This window comes from Rhinopithecus bieti, unplaced genomic scaffold (assembly GCF_001698545.2).
Source record: "Rhinopithecus bieti isolate Rb0 unplaced genomic scaffold, ASM169854v2 scaffold_7681, whole genome shotgun sequence".
Taxonomy (NCBI): domain Eukaryota; kingdom Metazoa; phylum Chordata; class Mammalia; order Primates; family Cercopithecidae; genus Rhinopithecus; species Rhinopithecus bieti.
In genome coordinates this window covers 6905913-6918684 of record NW_016806571.1, presented here as the reverse complement: position 1 = coordinate 6918684, position 12772 = coordinate 6905913, and the positions used below count along the sequence as shown (strand labels likewise).

The window sequence follows — 12772 nt, the reverse complement described above, 5'->3', positions numbered from 1 at the left end:
AGAAAACCAAACACCGCATGTTCTCACTCATAGGTGGGAACTGAACAATGAGATCACTTGGACTCGGGAAGGGGAACATCACACATCGGGGCCTATCATGGGGAGGGGGGAGGGGGGAGGGATTGCATTGGGAGTTATACATGATATAAATGATGAATTGATGGGTGCTGACAAGTTGATGGGTGCAGCACACCAACATGGCACAAGTATACATATGTAACAAACCTGCACGTTATGCACATGTACCCTAGAACTTAAAGTATAATAAAAAAAAAAAAAATTTTTTTTAAAAAAAAGAAACGTGACAGAAGCTGAGAAACTTCTTTGTGATCTGTGAATTCATCTCACAGAGTTACAACTTAGTCCTCAGGAAGCAGTTTGCTAAAAAAAAAAAAAAAGAAAGAAAATCTGAACATTAAAAGCATATAAAAAAACTTCAGGCCAGGCGCAGTGGCTCACACCTGTAATCTCAGCACTTTGGGAGGCCAAGGCGGGCGGATCACGAGGTCAGGAGATCAAGACCATCCTGGCTAACACAGTGAAACCCCGTCTCTACTAAAAATACAAAAAATTAGCTGGTATGGTGAGGCAGGAGAATGGCATGGACCCAGGAGGCGGAGCTTGCAGTGAGGCGAGATTGTGCCACTGCACTCCAGCCTGGGTGACAGAGCAAGACTCTGTCTCAAAAACAAACAAACAAACAAAAACTTCAAGCTCTTTGAAGTAAGATTTAGCAACAGAAAAGACAGTTACCTTGAGATTCTTTTACCAATTCAACTTAGATTTCTTTAAAATAGCAAATGATTTTTTACAAATGACTTATTTACAAAAAAAAAAAAAGTTCTTATATTTAATGTGTGCTCAATACCCACCTGCATTTAAAATGAAGTTGAGACAAGTTAGTCACATACCCTTGGGGGATGGAAATCTGTTGTTTCTGCCTTTCCTATCACACCTCATTAAACACATTGCAGCCTAACAACACCCACATATCATCCTTTTAACCACTTGGTTATTATATAATAATGTAATAATATATAATCTTTTGGATACATGCCCACTGGACAGAAATGGCGTCCCAGAAGAAACAACAGCTACACAACTTCCTAGGGTTCTGTCCTGTCCAGCAAGGTGCTGACTGGCTTGCTAGGAGGAGCAGGGTGCAAGCACCCTGGCTTCCGTTTCTCCAGCCTCACCCATACCCTAACTCAGACTTCACAGCAGGATGCCTCTCAAGGCTCAGCTTGTCAAGTGATACACCACATACCTACCTACCAGGGAGCTGCGTTTTCAGCAATTGAGAGGCGTTGTTGCTCATAGCAATTGCCTAGCATCTTTGCAAACAGAATCCAGTGGCATCATGAAAACGTGTGTGCCTCTATTGCAAAGGCCTCTAGTCATCCTCAGGTCTCAGCTCAATCTGAGATTGGCCACTCCCAAGCATGAGCTCCACACAGTCCTCAGCTCCTACAATCCAAAGAGACCCCAGAGGCTGGGCACGGTAGCTCGCACCTGTAATCCCAGCACTTTGGGAGGCCGAGGCAGGTGGATACTTGAGCACAGGAGTTTGAGACCAGCCTGGGCAACATAGCAAAACCCTGTTGCTACAAAAAAAAAAAAAAACATTAGCTGGGCATGGTGGCATGTGTCTGTAGTCCCAGCTACTCAGGAGGTTGAGGCTGGAGGATCACTTGAGCCCAGGAGGTGGAGGTTGGTATGAGACAAGATCTCACCACTGCACTCCAGCCTGGGTGACAGACTGAGACCCTGTCTCAAAACAAAAGCAAACACAAAGAGACCCTAGAAAAGAGATTTGGTCTGTGAAGGGACTTCCTACTGCTGACTTGTCAAGCACTTACTAAGTAATTCTTAGTATGAGTAAATACCATAAGATGTGTCCCTTTCGTTAGGGAATCCATAGTCTAGGTGAGAGAACACAATTAAAACTCATGAAAAATGAGAAGATAGAATCCCAATGTTAAAGTCAGACGTTACGGCTTGCCCAGGACTGAGGGGGTTCCTGGGATGTGGGACTCAGTTTAAAAACAGAGCAGTGCTGGCAGGGTGTGGTGGCTCACACCTGTAATCCCAGCACTTTGGGAAGCCAAGGCGGGTGGATCGCCTGAGGTCAGGAGTGTGAGACCAGCCTGGCCAACATAGTGAAACCCCATCTCTACTAAAAATAAAAAAAATTAGCGGGGTCTGGTGGCAGGTGGGATTACAAATCCCAGCTACTCTGGAGTCTGAGGCAGGAGAATGGCTTGAACCCAGGAAGTGGAGGTTGCAGTGAGCTGAGATCAAGCCATTGCACTCCAGCCTGGGTGACAGGAGCCAAATTCCATCTCAAAAAATAAACAAAAACAAAAACACAAAACAGAGCAGTGCCACAAAAACTGAAACAAGTTGGTGACCCTGCAGACAGATCAACATTCAAGTTCTTAATTAGTTTTGGAACCTTAACTAAATAAAATAACCTCTCAAAGACTCAGCTCCCTCATTTATGAAATGGGTATTATAGTAGTACTTACTTCATCATGAATCTTATAAGAATGTAAGTTACGGTATGAAAAGAATTTAGCACAGTGCCTGACGTTGAATAATTGCTCAATAAGTGTTAATATTGTATATATAATTAATAAGTATAAGAGAGCATAGAATGAAATACTGAATTAAAGACTAAATCGGGTGTTTTAGAAACTGAAAAAAAGGAGATCAGAGAAAATTGGGTCATTAAGAACAGGCTTTGTAGACATAAGGTTGACAGGTAAAATATAGGTTAAATTTAAATTTTATATAAATAATAATTTTTAGTATATGTCCTATATTTTTAAACATTTTTTTAATTACCTGAAATTAAAATTTAACCAACTATCTGATATTTTATGTGCTCAAAGTGGTAACCCTGTATAGAGAAGGTAGAACTTAAATTATTCTTTGGAGGGAAGAGGAGGAAAAAATGCCAGGCCCAGGGTAAAATGAGCAACAGCGGACTGAGGCATGGGACAGGCTGGTAGGTTTTGAGAGGGAACACCTTGAAATCCAGGCCCAAGAGTCCAGACTTGATGCAGAATATATGAGGGAGTTTCAGGGAAGGTGCTGAGGTCCTGGGGCAGGGTAGGAACCAAAAGGAAATGGTGCGCAGGGTGCAGTGGCTCACGCCTGTAGTCCCAGCACTTTGGGAGGCCAAGGTGGGCAGATCACTTGAGGTCAGGAGTTTGTGACCAGCCTGGCCAACATTGCAAAACCCTGTCTCTACTAAAAATACAAAAATTAGCTGGACATGGTGGGGGGCACCTGTAATCCCAGCTACTCAGGAGGCTAAGACAGAAAAATCACTTGAACCCAGGAGGTGGAGGTTGCAGTGAGCCAAGATAGTGCCACTGCATTCCAGCCTGGGACACAGAGCAAGACTCCATCTCAAAAAAAATTTTAAAAAATAAAGGAAGTGGTGCTTCAGAGAAGGAATGAGACACTTTGTGTGGGAAAAGAATGGATCTAAGCTGCCTCTGATGTTTTGAACACAGTGACTCTGAGAGGGACGAGAGCCAGGGAGTTTGTGGCTGCTCTTGTACTCTTGCAGTCAAGTGGGCAGCCTGAACTCAGGTGGCAACAGTAGGGGTGGGGGCAAAAAAAACAACAGAGAAGGGGCAGATGCCTAGAGAGATTGTGAAGGCAGGTGATGTTTGTAGGGCAGGTGTGACCAAAGTTGTGTATATGTCCTTTCACTAACAAAACTTTCTCGTGTCCCTGCAGTCTCACTGATGACACAAATAAGCAATTCCATGTAAATCTAGAGAGGCCTGTTGAGATAAGGTAACTAAGACCAAGAAAGAAAAATTCTGTGCCCTCCTTGCTCTTCCCCTAGTAGTGAGAAGCGATTAAAGCAATAGGGTTCATTCAGTTCCCTCATTGCTTTCCTCCCTTAGAGACCCACAGGGTTTTCCTGACCACCAGAAATGACAAAGGCCTTCAAAGAGAGTGAGTTCAACCCAGGCAACGGGCTTGGAGAACTCAGGGCAATTTCCCCGTAGGGCCCGTGTTGCTATTTGTGACCTCCTAAGCTGTTTGCTTTCTTCCTACGTGCATATACAAAATTCTACCCTTGTGGCAAATGAAAAAGCCATGGTCCCATTTGGTAGCTTCCCCCCAGAAGTACAGTGCTTCTCCTTGGCATGAGCCTTCAATTTTGATTCAAAGAAGCAAATGGTGCAAAGTATCTGCCTTGAGATATATGTGAAGCCAAACACCAATGGTCCTGGGAAAACCAGATCCTAAAGATCTGCTCAGAAACTCAACTGTAAGCCCCTTATCAAGTTTTGATTCCTCACAGCAACATGAAGGACTGTGATGGTTAATACTGAGTGTCAACTTGATTGGATTAAAGGATGCAAAGTATTATTCCTGTGTGTGGGTGAGGGTGTTGTCAAAGGAGATTAACATTTGAGTCCATGGGCTGGGAGAGGCAGACCCACTCTCAGTTCGGGTGGACACCATCTAATCAGCTGCCAGCACAGCCAGAATAAAAGCAGGCAGAAGAACATGGAAAGACTAGACTGGCTAAGTTTTCTGGGCTCCATCATTCCCCCCATGCTGGATCCTTCCTGCCGTTGAACATTAGACTCCGGGTTCTTCAGCTTTTGGATTCTTGGACTGACAGCAGTCATTTGCCAGGGGCCCTTGGGGCTCGGCTACAGACTGAAGACTGTACTATCGGCTTCCCTACTTTTTTTTCTTTTTTCTTTTTGTTTTTTTTTTTTTTAAAAAAAAAAAAAAAAAAAGAAAAAAAAAAAAAAGGCCTGTTGTCCAGGCTGGAGTGCAGTGACACAATCTCGGCTCACTGCAACCTCTGCCTCCCGGGTTCAAACGATTCTCCTGCCTCAGCCTCCAGAGTAACTGGGATTACAGGTATGCACCACCACACCTGGCTAATTTTTGTATTTTTAGTAGAGACAGGGTTTCACCACGTCGGCCATTCTGGTCTCAAACTCCTATCTCAGGTGATCAGCCTGCCTCGGCCTCCCAAAGCGCCGGAATTACAGGTGTGAACCACTGCACCTGGCTGGCTTTCCTACTTTTCAGGTTTTGGGACTCGGACTGGCTTCCTTGTTCCTCAGCTTTGCAGACTGTCTATTGTGATCGTGTGAGTCAACTCTCCTAATAAACTCCTCTTCATTTATCCTATTAGTTCTGTCCCTCTAAAGCACCCTAATACAATGACCCTGTCCTGTTTGCTCTTCAAAGTCACTTCCCACCTCTGCCCAATGTGATATGTGATAAAGCCCCTCCCTCTATCATTCCTGCCTCTGTAACCTTGCACAGGCCTTTCCTTCTGCTTAGACTTTGCCTGTAATCTACCTGCACCTCTCCCATTCCTACCTCACTTCCAGAGCCTTCCTCCTTGCTGAGGAGGACACACGTTAAAACCAAACTGTGCACTATTTTGTAGTAATTACTCAAATGACAGCATTTTTTTCCCACCTTCTCAGTGGGATTGTGAACTTCATGGGGGCAGGGAACATTTCTTGTGCATGTCTAAAAGCACTCAATACCTACTTACTGCATTAAACTTAAATTTTAAATTTGCAACAAATGTATCACACTAATGGAAGAGATTAATAGTAGAGGGAACTGTTGAGGGGCACATAGGGATTCTCCATACGGTTGGCTCGATTTTCTAGAAACTTAAAATAAAGTCTATTAATTTTAAAATATTTAATTTCATATTTTTTTCCAAACCCTGAGTATTTTCTCTTTCAAGAGACATAAGAAATCAATGAAAGAAAAAGGCAAAGAGGGGATTTAAAAGGTAGACTGATAAACAAAAGTCAGTTGTGGCTCATGCCCGTAATCCCAGAATTTTGGGAGGCCAGAGTGGGCAGATCACTTGAGCCCAGGAGTTAGAGGCCAGCCTGGGCAACATGGCGAAAACCTTGTCTCTACAAAAAATACAAAAATTAGCCAGTATCATAACCTAGTCTCAAAATAAATAAATACATGGATTAAAATTTGAAATAAAATAAAATACAATTTTAAGTCAGTTGCTTTCCTATATACCAGCAGTTAACAATGGGAATTTGAAATTTAAAACACAATACATTTTACATTAGCATCCAAAAAGAGAGAAAGAGTTATGTATAAATCTAACAAAATATGTCCAAAATGTATATAAGGAAAACAATAAAATTCTAATAAAATAAATCAAAGAAAATCTAAATAAATGGAGAGATATTTCATGTTTATGGACTGGAAGACTCAATAATGTTAAAATGGCAGTTCTTCTCAGCCTGATCTGTAGATTCAGTGCAATCCCAATCAAAATTCCAGCAAATTATTTTGTACATGTTGACAAACTGAAGTTTCTGTGGAAAGGCAAAAGACCCAAAATAACTAACACAATCTTAAAGAACAAAGTCAGAAGACTGACACTACAGGCTGAAAGATATACTGCAAAGCTACAACCATCAAGACTGTGGAACTGGCAGAAGAATACACAAATAAATCAATGGAATCTAATAGAGGCTCAGAAATATACTCACTCAAATATAGCCCACTGATAATTAACACAGGAGCAAAGACAATTCAATAGAAAAAAAAGTGACCTTGGGTTTGCTTATGACTTTTTAGATACAACACCAAGGGCATAATTCATGAAAGAAGAAATTGACTAGTTGAATTTCGTTATATTTTTTCAATTCTGTTCTGTGAAAAATCCTGTTAAGACAATGAAAAGACAAGCCACAGACGAGGAGATAATCTTTGCGAAACACATATCTGGTAAAGGCTGTTATCGAAAATATACAAGGAAGTCTTAAAATTTAACAAAAAGAAAATTCAATTTTTTAAATGGGCAAAAATCTGAACAGACACCTCACAAAAGAAGATATACAGATAGCAAATAAGTATGTGAAAAGATGCTAACATCATATGTCATTAGGGAATTGCAGATTGAAACAACCATGAGATACCGCTACGCACCTATTAGAATAGCTAAAATCCTAAACACCAACAACACCAAATGCTGGTGAGGATGTGGAGCAATAGGAACTCTCATTCATTGCTGGTGGGAATGCCAAATGATAAGGCCACTTTGAAACATCACTTGGCAGCTCTTACCAAGCTAAGCATAGTCTTACCATATGATCTAACAATCATGCTCCCAGGCATTTACCAAAGTGATATGAAAACTTATGTCCACACGAGAACCTATACATGAATGTTAGTAGCAGCTTTATTCATAATTGCCAAAATTGGAAACAACCAAGACATTCTTCAATAGGCAAATGCACAAACAAACCCTAGTACCTCTACACAAGGGAGTATTATTCAGGAATAAAAAGTAATGAGCTATCAGGCCGTGAACAAATGGAGGAAACTTGAGTGCATATTGTTAAGGGAAGAAGCCAGTCTGAAAAAGCTGCGTGAAACTATGGAGACCGTAAAATGATCAGTGGTTGTCAGAGCTGGGAAGGAGACCGGGAAGGACGACCAGATGGAGCACAAGAGACTTTTAAGGGCAGTGAAACTATTCTGTATGATACTGTAAGGGTGGGCATATGACATTATGCATTTGTCAAAACCCATCAAATATAAAACAAAAGGTGAATCCTAATGTAAACCACGGGCTTTAATTCATAATAATGTAGCAATATCTATTCATTAATTGTAAGAAGGAAAAAAGTCAATTGTGAAGCATTTTTAATACTCCGTTTAGGTTTGGAGTGCTGAACTTTCTGATCCTTCTATTACATACAAAAGGTTGCATTCCTGTAAAATATGTCAAAATTGCCTCTCAGTATATATCCAGTTACTGAAACCCATACTCATCTGTCTAAAATAATGCTACACTCTGTTCAGGATACTCACCTCTGCCTTAGCAGAAATGAGTTTCTTCAGAGGGCTGGGTGGACAGGAGAGTGGTTTTTTAGTGAGACTTACCCAAACCATGTGACTGTCTTCTCAGTGTCACGTAGAAAGAATTTTCAGTCCCTCATGCAAGAGTACAGATCGTTCAGTGTGTTGGTTGGGAGTGCATGGAAATAGGTGTTTTCATGCTGCACTCCCTGAGGCCCCTATGCAGATCCAATTACAGAAAGCCTGGTGGTGGTGGCAGGCTTCAGCAGGCCTCCCTTAGAGTCCTCCTTTGAGAGCACCAGCCAGCGTCCCCACAGGCAGCACATACACAATAATGGCATTGCGGAGGTGCTATGGAGACCAGATTTAAAGGGCCGGACGCTATTAATTATGACTCTTCACCTACCTCAGAGGCTGCCAGCAGCAATAGCAGAGGAAGAAGAAACATGAATGGGGCCTGGACTTCCACTTCACAGCAAAGTAGCCCAGGAAGTTTGAGGAGACTCTCTCAAAGTCACTGTCAAGTTGTCAAGTCGTTAAGGACCTGGGTCACCCTGCATCCCCATCTGGGGCTCCTTCTATATCATTTTTCCTGAAGCTTCGTCCAACTTCTTGAAGTGGGTCAAGAAAAGGCTGTTTCCAGAATCAGATATTGTATCTCTAAAACACAAGCTTCACTGATGTCGTGGAGTCTATGAGACACAAACTTTATCTCATGTGGTGGAATCCGGAATGGTAAGAACAGAGGGAGGGAGCAAGCAGCCCATCAGAGGTCACAAAGCACCTTTGGGTGCCGGGAGTGGTCACTACCAGAGGCTCAGCTTAGGAGGGCAAAACACTTCCCATCTTTGCTCAAATTGCCACATCACCCAGGACAAAGCTGCACAGGTTTCTTTGACTAATGAGAGACCTGTGGCTCCACTGTGTTTTGAAATCGTGCTCTCTAACATGCTCTAAGGAGCAGAGGAGGGCAGTACAAATCACTGGTCTTTGTTGATTTTCTCTTCTGCAAACAGATCAGCCATCGCTTCACACCCAAGGAAAGAACTGCTGTCCAGTGCCAGGCCCAGAACTTCTTGGTTTGTGGCAAGTCTTTGAAAAGATAATTCATTCATTTTAGCTGAAAATACCCCGTGGTGGCATTTTTCTGGTCTCCCTACTAAAAAAGTGAGTATGACACACAAAACATGGTGCATGGCTCTAGCTCTTAATAAATTCCAAGCCTTTTTGACCAAACCATTACTGTGTAATTTCTAGGAGGAAGCTGCTCCGCTAAAAAAAAAAAAAAAAAAAAAAAGAAAATTTCAGTTATCAGGGTCATATATCTGTTTTTTGTTTCTGTCTTTTTTTTGAGACGGAGCCTTGCTCTGTCACCCAGGTTGGAGTACAGTGGCACGATCTCAGCTCACTGCAACCTCCACCTCCCTGGTTCAAGCGATTCTCCTGCCTCCGCCTCCTGAGTAGCTGGGACTATAAGCGTGCACCACCATCCCTGGCTAATATTTTTGTATTTTTAGTAGAGATGGGGTTTCACCATGTTGGCCAGGCTGGTCTCGAACTCCTGACAGGGTCATATATCTGTTTAAAAATAAAAAGTATTATGTTAATGGCATAAAGAACATTTAAGAAATTGAGGAGGTATCACTCGGTGGAGCACATCGAGGCGAGGGGAGCCTTGGAGCCTCTGGGACTTTCTTCAGACAGGAAACCATTGGCTAGGAGCTGGGGAGATCGCAGTCTATATTGAAATACCGCTGCTAACAGAATAGAAGTTGCCTATGATGAGTGACTTCTCCCTGCCCTCTTTCAATATGAATGTGATTTCTCAGCCATTGTCTTCCTAATAGAAATCCTTAACCTAGAAGTGTTCACTCCTGGCTTCAAAAGGAATAGCCAACCCCTTAGTGCCCAGAATTTTCTATAGGCTATCATTTTTTTTCACATCTATAGCAATAATTACTATTTATACTGAAGATCCTAAAGAGTTTAAAGATCTTGAAATACAACCAGAATCATGCACAAAAGACTCTGGAATCTGTACTACAGTAGGCAAGCGTGTCACCTGAGAAATCATCTTGCTCACTCACAGCTCTTGACTCAGCTGTGTGAAGAAAGCATGTTTGGAGCACACGTGTTCACATGGCCCACTCCCTATGTTCATTCAGACGGCATAGAGGTTTGCTATATAGCATATAACTGTCTCCAAAGCATCAGCCAAGAACACTATAGGAGACGCAGCAGTTAATTAGGAAAATGTTTAATAAAAGTATGATTTTCAAGGGTGTGGGCAAAGTTTAGGGAAACCCTCAGAAAAAGGGCAGTACTTTGGGGCAGTATTAAAAGTATGTTACTACCCTAGCCTGAAAGCAAGGAGAGAGAGTGATTTTTGGAGCCCAGAGTGGGTGACTGTATGGAATGCGGTTGCCTGATAGGTGCTGTGGTCCTCCGGAGAGGGCTGCAGCCAGCCTGTGGGGACTGGCAGGGAGGACAGAGGAATCGGTATCCTGACTTGCTACAGTAGGTAGCTGGTCAGGCATGAGCAGAGTAGGAGGGGCCTCCACCTGACCAAGAATGTCAGGCAACCATCAGGTGATGGTCAGGCGGTTGTTAACTGTCTATCTAAAATAATAATTAGTCGCAGTCAGTGCCAAGGAAAGGAAGTCTCCCTACAGATAGAAAAAACCTGAAACTGGTGATCATTCGCTTCCTGAAAAGAACTCAGCAGACGGGCGAGTGAGCGCCAGCACGCGCAATAAGAGGCAAAAGGCAGCGCTTAACTGATGTAAGACTTTCCAGGGACATTCTGCAGGTAGAGGGAAGAATGCCGCGAGTGAGCATGAGTACAACTCCGGTAAACACTGCACATGCCCACCTCCCAAGTGCTAGCAGGACACCACACAGACAGGCAGCTCACACCAAAGGAAGAGTCAAGGGAAAAAGGACGCAAGATGCAGGAAGTATGCCAACATATAAAACCCTTAGTGCAAGGTCAAAGGAGACACTGTCCTCCAAGACACCCGCTTGGCCCTCCTCCAGGAATACTGTCTTTTCTTTCCTGCTCTAAAGCTTTTTTTTTTTTTTTTTTTTTTTTTTGAGAAGGAGTCTCACTCTGTCACCCAAACTGGAGTGCAGTGGCGTGATCTCAGCGTATTGCAGCCTCCGCCTCCCAGGTTTAAGTGATTCTCCTGCCTCAGCCTCCCGAGTAGCTGGGAGGAGACGCCCATTACCATGCCCGGCTAATTTTTTGTAGTTTTAGTAGAGACGGAGTTTCACCATGTTAGCTAGGATGGTCTCAATCTCCTGACCTCGTAATCCTCCCGCCTCAGCCTCCCAAAGTGCTGGGATTACAGGTGTGAGCCGCTGCACTCAGCTAGCTCTAAAGCTTTTTAATAAACCTTCACTCTGCCCTAAAACTTACCTTGGTGTCTTTTTCTACCTTTCGCCCCTCAGTCGAATTCTTTTATCTGAGGAGGCAAGAACTAAGGTTGCTGCAGACCCGTACAGATTCACCGCTGGTAACCTGGATACCTTCCACCGCCAACAAACTCACTCTCTCCCTTCCTCTGATTTCTTGCCAATGCCTCTCAAAGGCAGGAGCCCCAGTGATGCCATGAACAGGGATATGCCTCCCAGAAGAAGTGTGGGGAGGTGTGGACAGTGGTCTGCAGGGGCAGGCAGAAGATATCCAGCACCACCTGCAATTTCTTGCTTTTCCTCTTTTGGTCATAGGTTTATAACCTGGCCTGGGCCTCCTCAGAACTCTGAAAAATGTACCTTTTCCACCTCACAAGGCTTAGTTTCGCTTTCTGACAGCAGGAGTGAAGAGAAATGTGAATGGGTTTCATCATGATTTCTGATGATAAGACATTGTGTTGACCTTTGAGGTACAGCCACAGATCAGGTAATAACTTGGAAGAACAGCACATAATAATCCCTTGGTCTATTCTTGAGATTTGACTGACAACTGGCCACCTGTAATTATTGGAGCCAGTACAAATTTCACAGTCACTGACTTGAGTGTGCAAAAATATAATTTTCTCTATTCTTTTATAATTGAGCGTAATTTCTGCCTTGAGCCTCCATTCTGCCTCAGAGAAAATTTAATCTAGTCACTTTCAGATAAACTCATTCAAATTCAGTCATTTCTTAGTCAATTCCAGTTTATAATGCAGTCACAATTCAGTTTAAAACTCTCTTTCTCTCCCTTTTTTTCCCCTCTCTCCCCTCCACTCTGGAATTGAATTTAAGCTCTCAATGGCTTATCCAAAAAGTCCACTTCTTGGTCTTAATGTGTCCTGTGTGCCTCTGGGCATCACAGAGGTTAGGCGCTCTCTTGAAAGAGGACTGGGTGGTCCACGGAACAGAAAGAGGGGCTCCCCTTTCTTCTCTCCATTGAGAGTGCAGCTCAGTCCCGATCCAGTTCTCATCTTATCCTGGGTTCCCAGTGGCTCGCTCTCTCTGCTAAATCGCATTCCACAAGGAAGGCTTTGGGACATTGTGGGTGCCCTCCTGTGCCACTCAGACCTATGGGCAGCAGTCTCTAGTCCTCTTGTGTCTGAACACCAGTCCTCCTTTGCTATATCAAGATGATATGAGGCTGGACATGGTGGCTCATGCCTGTAATCCCAGCACTTTGGGAGACCATGGAGGATGGATCACTTGAGGTCAGGAGTTTGAGACCAGCCTGGCCAATATGGTGAAACTTCATCTCTATTAAAAATACAAAAAATTAGCCTGGCATGGTGACAGGCACCTGTAATCGCAGTCACTCGGGAGGCTGAGGCTGGAGAATTGCTTGAACCTGGGAGGCGGAGGTTGCAGTGAGCCTAGATCACACCACTGCACCACTCCAGCCTGAGTGACAGAGTGAGACTCTGTCAAAGAGAGAAAGAGAAAGAGAGAGAGAGACAGGAAGGAAGGA

At 43.4% G+C, this 12772-nt stretch overlaps 1 protein-coding gene across 8 annotated transcripts in view; it reads right to left on the bottom strand.

Moving 5' to 3' along the window:
• The window catches only part of CLIP4 (CAP-Gly domain containing linker protein family member 4), a 98933-nt gene extending 90740 nt beyond the window's left edge, over window positions 1–8193 (bottom strand). For 7 of the 8 annotated variants that reach the window (XM_017877030.1, XM_017877031.1, XM_017877026.1 and 4 more), the window contains exon 1: window positions 7936–8169. The gene's annotated coding sequence lies outside the window, so the exon portion shown is untranslated. Of the gene's footprint in view, window positions 1–7935 lie in introns of all 8 variants that reach the window. The other variant, XM_017877027.1, reaches the window with a different exon arrangement.
• Window positions 8194–12772: the final 4579 nt, after the last annotated feature.